Source organism: Macaca fascicularis, chromosome 11 (genome assembly GCF_037993035.2).
Source record: "Macaca fascicularis isolate 582-1 chromosome 11, T2T-MFA8v1.1".
Classification (NCBI taxonomy): domain Eukaryota; kingdom Metazoa; phylum Chordata; class Mammalia; order Primates; family Cercopithecidae; genus Macaca; species Macaca fascicularis.
The window spans coordinates 18,942,065-18,960,487 of NC_088385.1; the positions used below are offsets into that span (position 1 = coordinate 18,942,065).

At 39.5% G+C, this 18,423-nt stretch overlaps 1 long non-coding RNA gene across 1 annotated transcript in view; it reads left to right on the forward strand.

Annotated features, from left to right (window-relative positions):
• The first annotated feature begins 1,462 nt into the window (after positions 1-1,462).
• The window catches only part of LOC135966179 (uncharacterized), a 37,433-nt gene continuing 20,472 nt past the window's right edge, over positions 1,463-18,423 (forward strand). Inside the window, exon 1 of the long non-coding RNA XR_010579305.2 lies at positions 1,463-13,092. This is a non-coding gene — a long non-coding RNA (uncharacterized lncRNA). The remainder of the gene's footprint in view (positions 13,093-18,423) is intronic.

Consider the following 18,423-nt stretch of genomic DNA (forward strand, 5'->3'; position numbering starts at 1 on the left):
CCTGCAACCTCTGCCTCCCAGGTTCAAGCAATCCTCCTGCCTCAGCCTCCCAAGTAGCTGGGACTACAGGCACGCGCCACCATGCCCAGCTAAGTGTTTTTGTATTTTTAGTAGAGATGGGGTTTCACCATGTTGGTCAGGCTGGTCTCAATTTCTTGACCTCGTGAGCTGCCCGCCTCAGCCTCCCAAAGTGCTGGAATTACAGGCATGAGCCTCCGTGCCCAGCTCATGTTGGTATTTTCTATTTCTGTTATTTTCAAATAATTTAAGAGATTAAAAATACAATGTAATCTATACAAAGTACAAAATTGTAATATATGTTTATCGAAAATGTAAATTAAAGTGGGTATAAAAAGATTAAAGATTCTTTTTATCTATGCTTGCAACAAGTTATTTTCTTTCCAGTCAAGAGAATCTATTACAATTAAAAGGTAAAATACAAATTATAGTAAATGAATATAGTAAATGAATTTTAAGTGTTATAGAAATCACATTTATATAACTGACATTTTAATTTTAAAAATATCGAGTTAAATGTTATGAAATATTTTTACAAAAAGAACTGTTCGAAATTCTAGAGTTCAATATGCATCAGGTTGCCAGCATAAAGAAACGATAACATGCTTCATGTATGTTATGTCTAGCCCAGTGGTTTTGAACCAGTGGGGGCAGTGGCAGTTTTGCCCCTTAGGAGAGATTTGGCAATACCTAGAAATATTTTTGGTTGTCACAAACATTGGGAAAGAATGGTGAGTGGGGAGACATTACTGGCATCTAGTGGATAGAGCCAGGGATACTGGTAAATATCTTACAAAGCACAGAATAGCCCCCACAACAAATAAAATAAATAACTTACAAATGTAAATAGGTTAGAGGTTGAGGAACACACACACGCACAAAGGTAAGAGCAACATGAAGATCGTAAGATGCTCCTCAGTCACCATGTGTGATAGTTTCTTATATTGTACTAATTTGTGAGTAGCTCTGGAACCATGAATTGGAACGCAAAGAAAATCAAGAAAAACATTTAGCATTCCGGGGAAACAATACTTCATTATGCAATAATCTATTGTGTTCATGCTACCTCAGAGGAAAGATCTGACAAGTTAATTAATTTGTCTTGTCTCTTAAGTACCTCTGCCACTGAAATCTTCCTCATACTCTAAAGCAGTGCTCATTCATTAGGAGTGCCACAACCCACAAACTTTTACAGCAACTGAATGAAGTTATGCTTTTTGTGGGAGATATGGGGCAAGAGATGAAGAACATTTCTGGGAATATAAGTGTTGTGCCAACATTAGTTCCTGAGGGACAGAGGCATGAATGCGGTGTGCAATGCCTGTGTGTGTTTGCCTGTGTATGTGTACACGTGCGCATGTGTTATGCAGACCCCCTAAAGCACCGGCCCAGCACAGTGTTCAGATTTAAGGACAGTTCTGTCATAAATATTTTTTAAATGTGTGAAATTTGAGACCTTGGATTTTCAGCTTGAAACCAGAAGGTGTTTAGCTGGGAATCAAGTCAGGAAATCAGTGGAGCCTACTGTAATACTAGATTTCTCTTTACATTTATACTTGAATATTGTAATAAAGGACAAGCGTTTCTGTATGTCTGAAGGACTCTTGATGAAAGGACAGTGGGTGCATAGACGAGTCCCAGGTAGTTGTTTGTGCCTAGAGCAAGATTAGAAGTGAAAGAGTGGTTGTGGGTGAGTCCTGGGGGCACAGGAGCCCTTGATCCTGAAGCTGCCTTTGCTTGATTCTACCCAGGGGATTGTAAGGGAAAGAAAACTTCGGTTTAAACACTTTCACTCTGCAGGATCTTATTTCCCTCCCCCACTCCAATTTCCCTGGTTCATTTTCTCTTAATTGGTCCTGATTGGAAGTCATCATAAATCAGAATAATTTCTCTTTCATGCTCTTCAAATTTTAACTTACGAAAAAAAGTCTTTAGCTGGAAATGTCCATAAAAAATGAATGTCAGTGGTTTCATCTCTAACAGGGAGAAAATGAAACTCAGACATTTTGGAGTCACAGTCAAACTACCTCAGTATGATTGTGAATTGATTTATACAGGGCCTTAAGAAACTTCATGTCCTTTTTGGAACGTACTAAGCAGGAATCACTCTTTCACAAATCCAGAAATTATAGCCACCCGTGAAGTTAAATGCTATATCTGTCTTAGCCTGGGTCTGTAGTAGGCTGATAATTTACTTCAAGACTCAAAAAGGCAATTTGACTCTGCTATCTAGTTCTCAAAATGACTTATTCAATACTGAGTATTTAGATAAAGGCTTTATTTAGTATTTAGATAAATATTTCTTTCCTCCCTCCCTTTCTGTTTTCCTCCGTTTCCCTTCTTTCCTCCTTTCCTCTGTTTCTTCTTCTCTTCCTTCCTTTCCTTTCCCCTCCCTTCTCTCCTTCCTTCTTTCCATTTTTTAACCCACATGCTGTGGGTGACAGTCTGGTGACAGCCTGCTATTATCAGCAGGAGCAGTGTGGGAAATATCAATTTATATATGGATAGAGGTTATACATGTTCCCTTAGCTCCAAGGTTGCAAATGAGAACAATCTGCTTTCTAGTAATTTCTAGTCATTATTTGCATAATTTAAAATCTGACATATTAAAGACATTTATGCATCAGTATTTATGAGTTGGCTAGATATCAACTACCAAATCTAGAATGTAGAGATTGAGAAGGGTATGTGTAAGTTACTTCATTTTGAAAAAGCCACGGAATTTATCTCTCCCATTTGCTTCCTCAACTAGTAGAGTCTGGGCATGAGACTCAGAGAAAGACATTTTAGTGATACAAGTCCAGGAACCCAACTTAAATCATAGGCTAGTCTATTTTTTGGAGCAATTTTTTAATTTTAGAAACTCGCACTGTTGGTGCTGTATAGGTCAGCCAGGAAAACTCAGGTGAAGGGAGTAGAGCATTTATCTTGGAATTACATCTCACTCCCTTATAGTTCAATGGAGACCCTTTCGAATAGAACTCCTAGCATGCCATCATCTCAGTAAGGCCGACAGGAGGGCTGCCTTACATCGTTTTTCACTTTATGGCCGTGTGACCTTGTACAAGTCCTGAGCATCACTTTATCTATTCATTAAATAGAGAGAACTGCTGTTCTTGCTTTGCAGAGTTGGGAAGCCTAAAAGTGGTCAATACCAGCTGTAGTCCCGATGAAATACCCAAAGCTTTATATGTGATGTCAGGCAGTGGCATGATAACAAACATCAGTGATTGTGAAGAACAATGAAGAAAGGATGGTTGTCTTTTTCTGGAGAGCTGAGTATGCAGGACAGACTCCTAAGGATTAGGCAAGTGGAGCGGGGACGGGGCACTATAAAAGGAGGCCTAAAAAGGTGAAATAAAAGTTTCTTGCACTTCAGAGGTTGCTGGGGCTTTGTCTAGCATTTAATCATTCCTCTAACCTGACAAGGCTAGTTACACTTCATTTACTGAAGGAAAAACAGATTTTAGAGTGTTGAGATTTGAGGAGTGGCACCTACATGAGATACAGAAATATTTTCTCTTACAGGGTGAATAAAAGGCTACTCGGCCAGAAAACCAGTTCTTTCATTCATGTCTTTTTTTTTTTTTTTTTTTTTTGACGGAGTCTCCCTCTGTCGCCCAGGCTGGAGTGAGTGCAGTGACGCGATCTCGGCTCACTGCAAGCTCTGCCTCCTGGGTTCATGCCATTCTCTTGCCTCAGCCTCCCGAGTAGCTGGGACTACAGGCGCCCACCACCGTGCCCAGTCTTTTGCATTTTTAGTAGAGATGGGGTTTCACCATGTTAGCCAGGATGGTCTTGATCTCCTGACCTCGTGATCTGCCCACCTCGGCCTCCCAAAGTACTGGGATTACAGGTGTGAGCCACCGTGCCCGGCCCCATTCATGTCTCGAATAGGATTTCCCATTTTACTTACTGAGCTAAAGTAATTGTGCCCATAGGATACTTTTCTGCCTATTTTCTATGCCTTTTGGTCATGTAGGTGAGGTGGTCGTAGACACAGATGGACAGAAGGAAAGAGAGGGGGCAGAGAAAGAAGGGGAGGAAAGGAGTGAAAGGACAGGAGCACATATTGAGCACCTGCTGTGTGTCAAACACTGCACCAGGCATTTTACATTTTAGGAAGTTAAACCATGCAGTGTGGCACATTCTTTGCCTATTCCAATGATTACTGGACATTTGAGATTAACTGATTGTTTTCAGATGAAATGACAATAACTAAAAAATTACTTTCTATCTCTTTGAATGGGGAAAAAGAATTCCTCCTTGCCTTGCTAAATAGACAAGGTATACTCCTGTACTCTTAAGCCAGAGTTTTGTACTCTACAGGTTAGCCCAGCAGCCAAGTATTCTATGGTCCTTCAGAATGCTAAAGTCCTGATGAAGCTACTCACCAAGGTTTGAGAGTTTTTCTGTGTTTCCTGAGGAGCAGTTAAGTTTAGTGATAAGAGATAGATGAATAACGCCTAGAGACCAATTAACAGTTAGATGCACCTTATCTAACCAGACTGTGACATTCACACAAAAGCTTTCCTTGAGTGCCTGCCTAGAAGGTGTTTCTTGGAGAACACAGATGCTTAAAATGGGCACCTGCTTGGTAAGATGAACACACTGGGGTTCCAGATCTGGATTTTTGCTGGGTTGATAAAATATTTGCTTTTTTCTTTTTTTTCCTTTTTTTTGGTTTTGCTTTTGAGAGTCCCATCTTTGGGCTAAAGGGAGTCGAAGTCTTCAGCGAAATCTTACTTTGATTCACATTTTAGATAGGCTTTCACTTGACTCTATTAGCCTGCTGGAATTCATAGACTAAGGAGAAAAATGAAAGAGAAAAAGAGAGATCAAGCCGAATTTGACAGTCCACAGGATATTTCCATAAGCATGGTGGGGTGCTTTTGTGGGGTGATTCCCATGGTCTGTTACTGATAAAACCAACTCTCTGGATAGAAAGTCCTAAATCTTCCCTTCTTGTATGAGGGTGAAGTGCATCTGTCAAAGCAATAGAATTCTGGGACAGTGGTTATTCTGACTTTCCATCTCTCTCTTAATTTAAAGGATTCCCCTGACCCTACCATTAACTAAGATAAAAAAAATACAAGAGATGTAACAGTCTGGGGAGGTACATGAAAAATGAATTTTATTTGGAAATATTGAAATGGAAGTGCTTCACATGGAGATAACTAATAGATGGGTTCAGAAATAGTTCTGAAACTCAGAAAAGCGATATGGGCTGAACATGGCTCATTCAGGCCTAGATGGTGGTTGACATTTAAATGAGATTTCCTAGGGACAATGGTTCATAAGGTGAGTGTGGAGAGAACATCAAGGTCTTGTGGCAATGATGACAGAAGAAAATCAGTACATAAAAATTACCACCAGGACACATGATACCCAACCGAAATGGAAATAGAAACTGTCTGTTGATCTAAACCATGATGATAAAATTGTAGTCATCTTCATAAATTATACTCTGAGATAGATGGTGGTGGTTGGTGGTAAAACAGGGTATCTTTCAGAGTGCAAGATTTTTGTAGAAGTTTGCATGCGAAGGCATCAGGGGACCAGAGCATGGGAGAATGAGAGAGGTAGAGACAAATATGTTTAAAGGGAGGGGAAAATATATGTGTGGGTATGTATATGGGTATGTGTAGGCAAAACTGAGCTGTAGACTATTCAGTGAATATCCCTTTGCATTTAGCAGCCATTTATAAAACTATATTATGTATAGAAATGTACTCCAAAGGTAACTGATGTGTATACTTGAGTCTTTGGCCACAAGCATCATCCACCTAGTAAAAATTTACTATTAAGTTTAAAATTATACTTCCAATATTCATGTCTGTCAACAATGTACACTTACAATTTCAAAAATTCAGAATAAAAGGGTGCTTATCCTTCTTTGGATTAATTTATTTTAAAACCGGTTCATCAAACATTTATCGACTTCATTTCTTGCCATGTCTGAAACATGTACAGGGTCAGGGAAAATTACTTCATCCTCTTGCTGGGCAACAGGGTCACAGAGCAAAGCAGTGCCTGGACATGGAGGTGAGAAGTGCAGTGCTGCCTCTTGTAGGTCCAGCATGTCTCTTATCAGGTAGATCTCAGGAATGCCAGCTCTAGGGGCAAAAGGGCACTGATATGGTTTGGCTATGTCCCTACCCAAATCGCACCTTGAATTGTAGCTCCTATAATTCCCATGTGTCATGGGAGGGACCTGGTGGAAGGTAATTGAATCATGGTGGTAGATCTTTCCTGTGCTGTTCTCATGATAGTCAATAAGTCTCATGAGATCTGATAGTTCTATATATGGGCGTTCCCCTGCACACGCTCTCTTGCCTGCTGCCATGTAAAACATGACTTTGCTCCTCATTCACATTCTGCCATGACTGCGAGGCCTCCTACAGCCATATGGAAATGTGAGTTGATTCAACCTCTTTATAAATTACCCAGTTTGTCTTGGGTATGTCTGTATTAGCAATGGGAAAACTGCAGGCACCTTGATCTTAACTTTATAGTCTGAACAAAAGCAGCCTATACAAGCTTTACTCCCAGCATATCAAAAATAACAAGTCTAAAACTTAATCCTTCATCTATCCTCCTTCCAAGCAACTTCTCCTCCTGCATTTGATTCTCTTGTGACAGCATCATCATCCCCTCAGTAAGTATTTTTCTATGTAGTTTCTAAATTGTGACCCATGAATGGGTTGTAAAATCAATGCAGGGAGTCGTGATGAGCGTTAAAAAACAACAATGGAATAGAAAATATCAGAGTGCACTATACATGGTAAGACTAAATTTATAAGGCCCTGCATGGTGCTGAGGCTTGGGCAGTGGGAAGGGTTTGGAGCAGTTGGGGTTGCTGGGGGGCAACATTTGATCCTTGATGTTGTCTCTCAAAGGCAACATCTGTTAAACATCCATCACACCATGTTCTAGATTGAATTGTGTCCCCCAAAAAGATATGTTTAACGTATGATTAAATCTTAATTCCTGGTACCTGTGAATGTGACCTGATCTGGAGATAGGGTCTTTGCAGTCGTAGTCAAGTTAAGATGAAGTCATACTGGATTAGGATGTGCCCAAAACGAATGACTCGTGTCCTTATGAGAAAGAGATTTGAAGACAAAGGAGAAACAAGGAAGAAGGCCATGTGAAAATGGATGCATCTACAAGTCCAATGGTGCCGAGGTTTGCCAGCAAGCACTGGGAGCTAGAGAGAGAGGCTTGGAGCAGATCCTTTCCTACAGGCTTTCAAGGGTGAATGGCCTGCCCACACCTTGATTTTGGACTTCTGGCATGAGAGAATAAGTTTCTGTTGTTTTAAGCCACCTAGTTCATGGTATTTTCTTATGGCATCCCTCAGAAAGTAGTCTACCCACAATCCATATGGCCGCTTCAGGCCTCTGCTGGTTCCATGCCTTGCTAGGGAGGGTGTCTTTCTGGTTCCCTGTGGCTCCATGTACATTCACTATACAGGGACTCACTGTGTCTCTTCTCCCCTTTGTGTTTTACTTCATTTTGGGGAAGTTATTTAAAAAATAATATTCTGCCACATAATTAACACACTTTTCTATCGTCTATGATTTACCTATTTCCTGAGGAGAGAGATTTTGTCTTTTTGAGTTCTTATCTGTAATGCCCAACCCTCATGTGTATTTAATGCCTGAGTCTGGTTGACAATGTGTCTGAAGGAGGGAATAATGAACAAAGGTTCTCAAACATCTGTGTCAACACCCTGTGCAATACCAGCATTTCTGGCAACACACTTAAAGGAATTAAAACATAAAAAGTTGTTTAAATAAACACATTGGAAAAACTGAGAAAAATAACGTTTATTGTTGTAACACTAATCATTTGCTGCCATTCAGGAATGTAACTAGGGCTGTTTACTGCCCTGGCCATGTTTTTAAAATTTATTTATGAGGTAAATTTCTGACAATTTTAATGATCACATACCATGAGATCACAAACACACTCAAACTACAGCCAGATGTGCAAAGAGAATGTAGATTCTTTATTTTTCAATAGTTATCTGATCTTCTTCACAAGCTTTCCCCCATTAGATACTGGAAGAAAAAAATAGCTATATTTTAATCTTGTGTTTAAATAGTCTCTTTACGTAAATTGGCCTCTGTTTAGAGGACTCAAATAAAATGCTCAGTTTTTTGAAATTTCTTCTCTATGACAATTGTATTAGCTTTCAAGAAGGTTGTGGTAACCACATGCTCCAAACTGGGTAGCTTCAAACAGACATTTATTGTCTCACAGTTCTGAAGGCTAGAAGTCTAAAATTAAGGTGTTGGAAGGTCTTGTTCCCTCTGAAACTTGTAGTGAATGCTTCCTTGCTTCTTCCTAGGATCTCGTGGTTTGCTAGCAATCTTCATTGGTCCTCAGCTTGCAGCTGCATAACTGTCATCTCTGCCTTTGTCATGGCATTGGCATGAATGACATTCTCTCAGTGTGTCTCTGACATCACGTGATCACATGCTTGTTTTTTTTTTTTTTTTTTTTTTTTTGAGATGGAGTCTCACTCTGTCCCCAGGCTAGAGTGCAGTGGCATGATCTCGGCTCACTGCAACCTCCGCCTCCCATGTTCAAGTGATTCTCCTGCCTCAGCCTCCTGAGTAGCTGGGACTATAGGCATGCACCACCACACCCAGCTAATTTTTGTATTTTTGGTAGAGACGGGGTTTCACCATGTTGGCCAGGATGGTCTTGATCTCTTGACCTCGTGATTCGCCTGCCTTGGCTTCCCAAAGTGCTGGATTATAGGCATAAGCCACTGCGCCTGGCCAACCACATGCTTTTAAAGACACCAGTCACATTAGAAATAGGTGCCCAGTGTACTCCAGTATGACCTCATCTTAATTAATCATGTCTACAACAAACTTGTTTCCAAATAACATCATATTCCAAGGTTCTAGGGGCTAGGACTACAACATTAAGTTTTTTGGGAGACAAAATTCAAACTAGGACCACCTATCTTTTCTTTAAGATGGCTTTGAGGTACGTGAAGGAGAGTAATGACTTACCTGACCATGGGTCTCTGTTTTTTGCTGGTCTCTGCTGAGGGATGGGTATTCTGAGTTGCTTTTAGGAGTGATAGCTGAAGTATACAATTCATTCTATTCTTGTTCTAGTCATGTCCACTGCCAAAATGTGATACTGGCATATGCGTAATCCATTCTCTCTCTGCTTGGTCAATTCTCAACTGACTACTTAGTTTTCCTTTCGAAGCATGTGGGAAATTTGCAGTCCAATTTCTCAATCCCATCCCCACCATCAGAGACTGAGGTCTCTCAGGAGAGCTGAATTCTGGCTTTCCCTCTGTCTAAACATGACGAGCCATGAAGATTTCTTTACTGTAGCCACTCCTACATAAGGGGTGGCATTCTCTCACTGTATCTCTGTTTTCACATGACCAGGTACTTATAAGGATACTAGTCACATTGGATTAATGTAATCCCATAAGCAGCCTCTTCCCAGAGGCATAAATAGGAAGCAGAGTAAAAACCTTTCTGCTTTTGAGCTCTTCCATACCTAACTGTGGGTTTCTGCTTCCCACACCATCTACTTCCACAAGATTGGCCTGAGATGAGGTAAGAGGAAGAAAGTAGTAATAAAGGACTGTGACATCTGCCTTCCTTTTCTATCTCTGTCTTCCATCTTCTTTCCACAATCTCTTGCGCTAAAAGGAGTAGGCTTTTTTTTTTTTTTTCCCTCTCTCTGTGTCAAACTGACCTTATATATCAGGGCAATAAACCTTCTTGCCAGATCATGGTGGAAGAAAAGGTATGCCCTTTTCAATTTGAAATATACTATGATGTGAGTCTTCTAGAAATGGGTTTTCATATGAGAACCTGAAGATGTCTTTGAATTAGGAATAACCAAAGACAACCAAATATACTGGTTTAATATCACAGAAAATATTGTCTTACTCACATGCTAAAAGCTTGGATTATCATGTATTAAGAGAATAGGCTTTGGAGTGAGACTACCTGGGTTTAAGTCCCAGTTCATCACTCACTGTTTGAAACTGGCAAAGTTACTTAGTCTTTATGAGTCACTGTTTCCTGGTCTTGAAAATAGGAATAATAACAATCACTCATTTGAGACTTATTGTGAAGATTCAAAGAAGTAACAAAATTTTCCAAGAGCACCTGACACATAATGACTGCTCAGTAAATGTTGGCCAGTGTTTCTAGTAGTATTTATTTTGTATTACCTACTTTGATATTATGCTATGCCTTTTTCTTTTTTACTCCCAGAAAATTGTAGCCCTCTTTCTGTGGCATTTTTTTTTTTGACAAGCCATTGCCTGTCACACAACAGCATGTATCCTCATTTTTTTTTTTTTTTTTTGCGACGGAGTCTCTCTCTGTCGCCCAGGCTGGAGTGCAGTGGTGCAATCTCAACTCACTGCAAGCTCCGCCTCCCGGGTTCACGCCATTCTCCTGCGTCAGCCTCCCAAGTACCTGGGACTACAGGTGCTTGCCACCATGCCTGGCTGATTGTATCCTCAGTTTTAATACCAATACATTTCATACTTCAACCGCAAATTGCTAATATATCCCTGGGAAGGTTTGCCGCCCATCAGCATGTGGTGGAGATCTGATTCAAATCCACTGATCCAGGGCTGAATGACTCCATGTCCAAAGATAGTCATCAACTTTGTAAACTAAAGGGGACAAGTGAGTCACCTCTTAGATGCTAGTACAGGCATCATTTACTTATTTTTGTTGTTGCTTTATTAAGTAGTGCTTTTCTTTGTATTCTGAGTATATAGAAAAGATGACATTGTAGGGCAGTTTTCATCCGTCTATGTGATATATGTATCAATTTAAAATAAATATGATAGAAAACCTTATGAAATAAATCTTATCCTTCCTGGTGGAAAGAGGATACTTTGCTGTCTGATTTTTAATTCACACTGCTATATGGAAACCACCCTGATGATTTATTGATTTGGAGAGTAAGAGCTCAACGGAAAGGGAAATCTACAAAGACAAAAGACTGCCATACCAACTTTGTATTAGCTTATTACTTTTGACAAACGACTCCTACTTTATGAGTAATATTCCATGGGACTCTACCTAGCAAACATCCTTGTAGAATGATTTGAAGAACGGTAGATGCTAATTCACGAGATCTCTCCATCTACCTTTGTGCTATTAAATGCTTATTGAAATATGGCTTTGACTACCAATTTTCTTTCTGGAAATTATAGGGTTTGGCAATTATTGAAGTGAGAATTAGTGAGGTGCTGCTCTGTTTAACCCAAGTTTTCCCTACTACAGCTTAAAAGCCATTAGTTCTTATTCTGTCTTCTTGACTAATGAGAATAATTCATTCCTGTCTTCTTTTTACATTATACATTTATGTATTTTTGTCCATTAAGCTTTCCCTTTTAAAGTGATGTTTTCAAGAAATGCCATATTGATCATCTGTGAGTAGAAGTTCATGATTATACTAATATGAAGAGGTGAGTAACCTTATTTCTGGGTCATTAAACCAATCAGTAGAATTGGAATTAGACAAACAGATCTTTCCCATCTCTAACTTTAGTGTGTCTATCAAATTGAGACAAAATGCTTTGCTTAATCCATTTCATCTACCTCCTTATCACTAAATATAGAATTTTCTTTATAGAATTTTTGAGCAAGAAGTATCATTTGAAACTGTGCAGCCCAGTTTCATGATTTTACAGATGGCCTAAGATTGGTAAGTTCTCTTTAGCCCTGAGTTTTCTGACATGCCAGAAATATTTTCCTCCTCCTTCTTTATATGGCCGCCATATCTTACCTTTAAGGTCTCAGCTGAAAGCTGAAATGTTAAATGTCATGACTTTAAAAAGACCTTCTCTGACTCTCTTGAGAAAAATATTTGTCCTTTTTCTATCACTGCATTTTCTTGATTTTTCTTCCTGGAACTTCACATATGAATCACAATATGCTGCATTCTTACTTATTTTCTGCCTTTTCTGCTACACTGTAAGGTACATGAAAGCAAGGTTGGTGATGTGACGCTTACCACTATGTACCCAGTGCCCCAGCAAGATGCTTGGTACTGTGTAGGCACTGGGTTTGAGAGCTGAGACCAGAACATACCTTCTTTCCTTGCACACGCGCACACGCACCCCTACCCCTGAGATAAATCAGCACCATTGTTTACTTAAAATTCTTGATCATGTGATTGCCATTACGTTTTTGCTGATGGTGTTGCAGCTTTAGTCTGCATGGGAGTTCTTATGTTTGTGTTATGTGGAAGAAACTAGTACAGGCATGCAGAAATCATTAGCTAGAGGGCCTGGAAGCAGAGTGATCACTTTTTACTTCTTCCAAAAAGGAAATTTAGGTTCTGAAAGTGGAAAATGCATGGTAAGCTAAAGAATTGGCTTGCAGAACAATAGGTAGGCATACTTACGGAATAAGCTGAAACCAGTTACTGTAAGAACCTGGTTGCAATAAGAAATTATGCTGAGTCATAGTTTGCAACTATGGTGGAAAGTAGGATCGCCTATAGGGCTTCTGAAACATACTGATGCCCTGGCCCTTCCCTAGGATCCATTGGATCAGAAACTCCAGTGATGGGCCCTGGGCATGTATATATTTTAAGCTTGCCACTTGTCATTCTGTTGATTCTGTCGTATACCAGAATTTAGAACAAACTAGAGAATGAACTTTGGTCGTGGATAACCAAATTTGTGTTTGGTGTGTTGAGTATTTTCTTTTGAAAATCAGTAAGCTAGTCACTACAGTGGCTGAGAGATTATGCATGATATTTAATTTTATTGATTGCTATGATTTAACCATGTCCCCAAAATGCGTAGGTTGAAAACTGAATCCCTAATGCAACAGGATAGGGAGGTGGGGCCTAATGGGAGGTGTTTAGGTCATGAGGAATCCACCATCATGAATGGATTAATGCTGATTATAAACAGGCTTGAGGCTGCAAGTTCTATTATATTGTGTGCTCTCTCTCCCTCTCTTGCCCTTCTGCCTTCTGCCATGAGACGATGCAGCAAGAAGGCCAGATGCCAGCACCTTGACATTGGACTTCCCATCCTCCAGAACTGTGAGAGTTTTACTTTCTTTATAAATTACCCAGTCTGCGATATTTTGTTATCGCAGCATCAAACGGACAAAGACGTTAATTAAAGATATTTTGTAGATAACCATTGATAGTATTACATTAGTCTACTGTCTGTGTATTTGGTTATAGAACAATAAGGAAAATGATTCTGACTTATTTTAAATGTGGTCCATCTACATAGTAATTCTGTGGCCGCAATTACTTTTCTTGAAATGTGCCAATTGTGCCTTCATGTAGTTTTGTCACCTCCCTCCACCCACTCACCATATGCATTCCTTCTACTGTTTTAAGTCAGGTTTTAGGCCTGTCTCCTTTAGCAAGTTTCCATAAACAGTTCTATCTATTCTTCTTAAGCACACTGTTAGTCAAACTGGTGCCTATTTACCTTTGTAAATTGCAGTGTCTTATTATGCACATACTTCTATGCAGCTACTTCTATGAGCTGCATTATTAGTCACCACGTCTACTTCAATAGGAGTTTAGTGACTTTTTAATATGAATTGCAAGGATCCAAGGTTATATGGACTCAGCTGATGAATGTCCAGTAAATACTTGTTGACTAAGTGAGTGGCCAAGCCATGCTCATTCCAGGCAAGCTTTTTCACAAGGGTAAGTTAAAAAAAAGGGGTGAGGGGAAGATTTGTTGGCAGTTTGTTTCTGTGAAATAAAAATGAAATAGAGTTTTCTTTTTTCTTGTGGCCGATTTCCTTTCACAGGTTTCTTTACGAACTGGCCAGTGGCCAACTTTGTCAGAGCTGAAACAACAGACAGCTAGAAGAGAGGTTCTCTGTTGATAAATATTTGATTTCCAAGGTATTGAGAGGTTTGAAGAAATGGAGGGGAGTTTGCCTAATGGGAGTTGTGTTTAATATAGTGAGGAAGATCACCAATAACCAGGGCTGTTTTTCTTTGCGATGGCCAGTGGGTACTAAGTTTACCAGCCTCGTTGCACTACAGATTGTGCTGGACTGAGCTGACAGCTAAGCAAAACTGAGGAGGACTGGGATGCTCTTGGTTCCATAACAGAAATACAGCTGAAGGGAATATTCTTAGATTTTCTTTTCTTCTTTTCTATAACCTGTGATAAATATTGTATGTCTCAGCAGCATAGGGGAAAAATGATTGATCCTTTCTCAGTGATATAGCTATGTGGCCGTATATGTTATATGCAGAATGAATGATTGAGAGCGAAAGCGGGGAGGGGGGCATGAGAGAAATGCAAGCCACTATGTATAGAATTGCCAATAGCAGTCTATCAAAGGAATGTCAGGAGTGCTAGAATAGTTGGTGGATTTTATCTCTAATTTAATCATTTTTGTTTTTCTGTTATCAAAGTTTTGTTTCTTTTTAAATTTTACTTCTCATTCCCTCCCCAAAAGTTCCAAAGAAGTACTCATGATTAGGAAAAGAGTAATAAACTGATGGAACCAAATGCTTAAGAAAAAAATGTACTGCCTTTTATATACACCATGAATCTTATGTATAAAGATAATCCTTCTGATCCAGCACCACACATTAAGAACATTGCACTTTAAATTATTTTTCCCCACCATGAGAATAGTGCACACCACCCATTCTCAATGGGGACAATATTGCCATGAAGGAAGAAGTAAAAATTGATTTGGAGGGAGGGGAGGTGAAATAATTAGATCTCATTATAGTTTATGGCTCTCAAATGAGCCATAGTACATATACAGATCCACAGTATCTATCTTTTACTTCAGTCTCTCCTTATAACAACAGCTTTAACTATGGAAATTTTTCTTTCTGGTTGTATTATTTTGGAGGATATTTAACCAGGTGATTTTAGGAGGACTTTGCTTTGTAGGAAACTTAGTTTCAAGACTAACAGCTAAATGAAAAAAGAGTCTGTGTAGGCTAGTGGGCATAAGTCTGACTTCTTCATAGATTATCTACCTGTTAGTCTCCCTGAACTGTTAGAGAGTGTGGGAATGTGGGCGGAAGACGTTTACTACAATTTTCGAAAAGTGTGCTACTCTCTGATCATGAATACTATATAAACATTGAAAGGTAGTTAGTAATGTACTTGGGTCTGTTAATCCAAGCCATGAAAAGAGTTTATGAGTTCTCACCAGAACATTTATTTCTTTCCCTCCACATCTCCATAGTATGAACATTATTCAGTATCTGTTTATGAAGAGTCTTGTTTGCTTTGCTGGTATTATCTGTGTCTATTGTGTCTTTCCATCTAAATTGTATACTCTGAAAGAGAAGAACCCATGTAGAATCACAAAGCATTAGAGGAAAAGGAAGGGAACTCATTTCTCAAAAAGCCAAAATTCACTTGTTAGTTTGTTCATTCAGTCATCATTCAACAAATATTTATTGCACACTTAGCACATGACAGGCTGTCTTGGTTTGTTTTCTGCTGCTATAACAGAACACCTGAGACTGGGTAATTTATAAAGAAAATAAATTTATTTGGTTAATGTTTCTGGAGGCTGGCAAGTCCAAGATTGAGGTGTTATATCTGATAAGGGCCTCCTTGCTGCATCATCCCATGAGGGAGGGCAGAAGGGCAAGACAGCAAGCTTGAGAGAGAAAGAAGAAAGGGCCAAACTCATCCTTTAATCAGGAACCCGCTCCTGAGATAACTAACTCACTTCCTTGATAACGGCATTAATCCATTCATGAGGGCCGAGCCTCATGACCTAATTGTCTCTTAAAAATCCCATCTCTCGTCAGTGGCTCATGCCTGTAATCCCAGCACTTTGGGAGGCCAAGACAGGTGAATTGCTTGAGCCCAGGAGTTTGAGATCAGCCTGGGCAACATGGCAAAACCCTGTTTAAAAAAAAAAAAAAGCTAGGTGTGGTGGCACATGCCTGTAGTCCAATCTACTCAGAAGGGTAGGGTGGGATATCACCTGAGCCTAGGAGGCAGAGGTTACAGTGACCCAAAACTGTGCCACTGCACTCCAGCCTAGGTGGCAGAGCGAGACCCTGACATACACACACACACACACACACACACACACACACACACACACACAGAAGAAATACCACCTCTCAACAATATTGCAATGAAGATTAAGTTTTCAACACATCAGCTCTGAGGATACATTTAAACCATAGCACAGACACTGTGCTGGAACTTTTAGGGATACAAATATAAATTAGTCATCAATTTATCATGCTTTTAGAGAGCTTAAAGTTCAGTAGTAAGAATAACACACTTTTGTGTGCCTTCCACTTGCCTAAAATTTTTTTTCCTAATGACTGCCTATTGAATAGATCATGATTTGTTTAATTATTGTCTTATTATTGGTCTTTTAATTCTTCGTTATAAACAATACTACAAGGAACAAACTTACACGTAAAACTTAATTAGTAAATTTGAGACAAAGTCTTGCACTGTCACCCAGGCTGGAGTGCACTGGCACGATCTCGGCTCACTACAACCTTTGCCTCCCAGGTTCAAGCGATTCTCCTGCCTCAACCTCCTGAGTAGCTGGTATTACAGGCACCCACTACCATGCCCAGCTAATTTTTGTATTTTTAGTAGAGATGGAGTTTCACCATGTTGACTAGGCTTATCTCGAGCTCCTGACCTCAAGTAACCTGCCCGCCTTGGCCTCTCAAAGTGCTGGGATTACAGGCGTGAGCCATCATGCCTGGCCAGTAAATTGTTATTTCTATTATAATTTTCTAGAATTTGAATTACCAGTCTTAAAAGTATAGTCTTTAAAATGTCTTGATTTTAATGCTATTTTTGTATTGTTCTCCAGCGAATTTTTACCAATTTGCACTGCTGGTAGCAAAGTGTGAATGTGACTATCTCACTGTACTCTCTCACTGGCATTGAGTATTGTGAAATCTTAGTTAATTTAATACAAAGGAGAAAAAATGTTATTTGAAGCAAAAGATGATTACAGCAATTTATACTTTTTTAAAGGAGGTAGCATAATTCAAAATAATGAGAAAACAAATATCTAAACTACTCCATTCCTTTCAGAGAAACTTGTGGAATTGATAGAAGAGCAAGGCAGGAAATTTCAAAGTTTCTGTCAGTTCAATTTTTCTGTGCTGACGGTGGGACACGGAATAGAGATTTATTATTTAGGGGAAAATACCAGTGACTCAGGATGCCTTGAGCCAACTGGGGGGTAGAAAACTGCAGGATAAAAGGAGAGAACTTGAGTTTTTGATGTGAGTAGGAGATGGGAGGGTGGTGGTGCAGGCAAGTCTGAGGAGAGGAATTCCAAAAGAGCGGCTAGCAGTTTCTAAAGGAAGTAGGGAAAAACAGTCAACCTCTCTGTCACCATAAACCTTTGGAAAGTCTGTTCTTGATATGGAAATTAAGGAAGAGATATGTTCCATGTCTGTGACATCGTTTCCAAAGGACATTTCACCTTGTGAAATGGCGAGATGCTCCATTTATGCTCTGAACTCATGGACCCAAAGTGGAATAAGATTTAGAAAGAGTTAAAGTGATTCTGAAGAGCTCTACAGGCATTAGGAAGGAGTCAGGCTTTCCTCTCTGAAAACTAAATTGGGTTATATTTTACAGGTATTTAAAGTTGGATATTTTTTATTAGTCATGAGGCTGAACATTTTTTTCAGATGATTTAAATTTATTTTTTGGTTGTTCATTTTTTCTTCTGTGAATTGTCTACTCAGATCCTTTGCCCCTGGCATTTGCACCTTACATGAAAATATTGTACCTGGGCTGTATGGGAATAGGATGAAACATATTTCTCTTATGTCAAGACCACAATAGTCTTTATAGTGTAAATAATATTCGGTCAATAACACAACTCTGGATGGTCTTCCCAGAGGACAAGGGCTAAGGAACACCTGTGCCATTGTGGATCTCCAACAACTATTTGTTGAATGTGTAAGATAACTACCTTGAGTCTGCTGCTTGCCTCTTGGTAAGAAAAGGCTAGGAATAGCCCACTTAGAATCCAGTAGAAATCTTGTCTCTACCAACTTCCTCCAGAAGCATGATCTCTTAGTTCCAAATTGGCCATGAGGTTCAGAGATACAATAAGCATTTTCTCAGCCGTCTGGCCCATAATATACATTTTTCTAGAAAGCAGGAGTGGAGGAAGAAACACTGGAAGTACCTTAAGACCATATCTGGGACCATGTCCAATGACGTACTAAAGTTTAGACAGCCTGCATTATGGAGATCATCGAACTATGCCCAGGAATACAGATTTTAGGGCTAAATGCCAGCCTGCTTTGTTGGTCTCCTCTTTCCATGCTAATAAGATGTTCAGTTTTCAGCGAAGTACACTTCACATGAAAAAAAAAAAAAAATCCAAAGGTGACTTTGTTTTGGTTTCGATT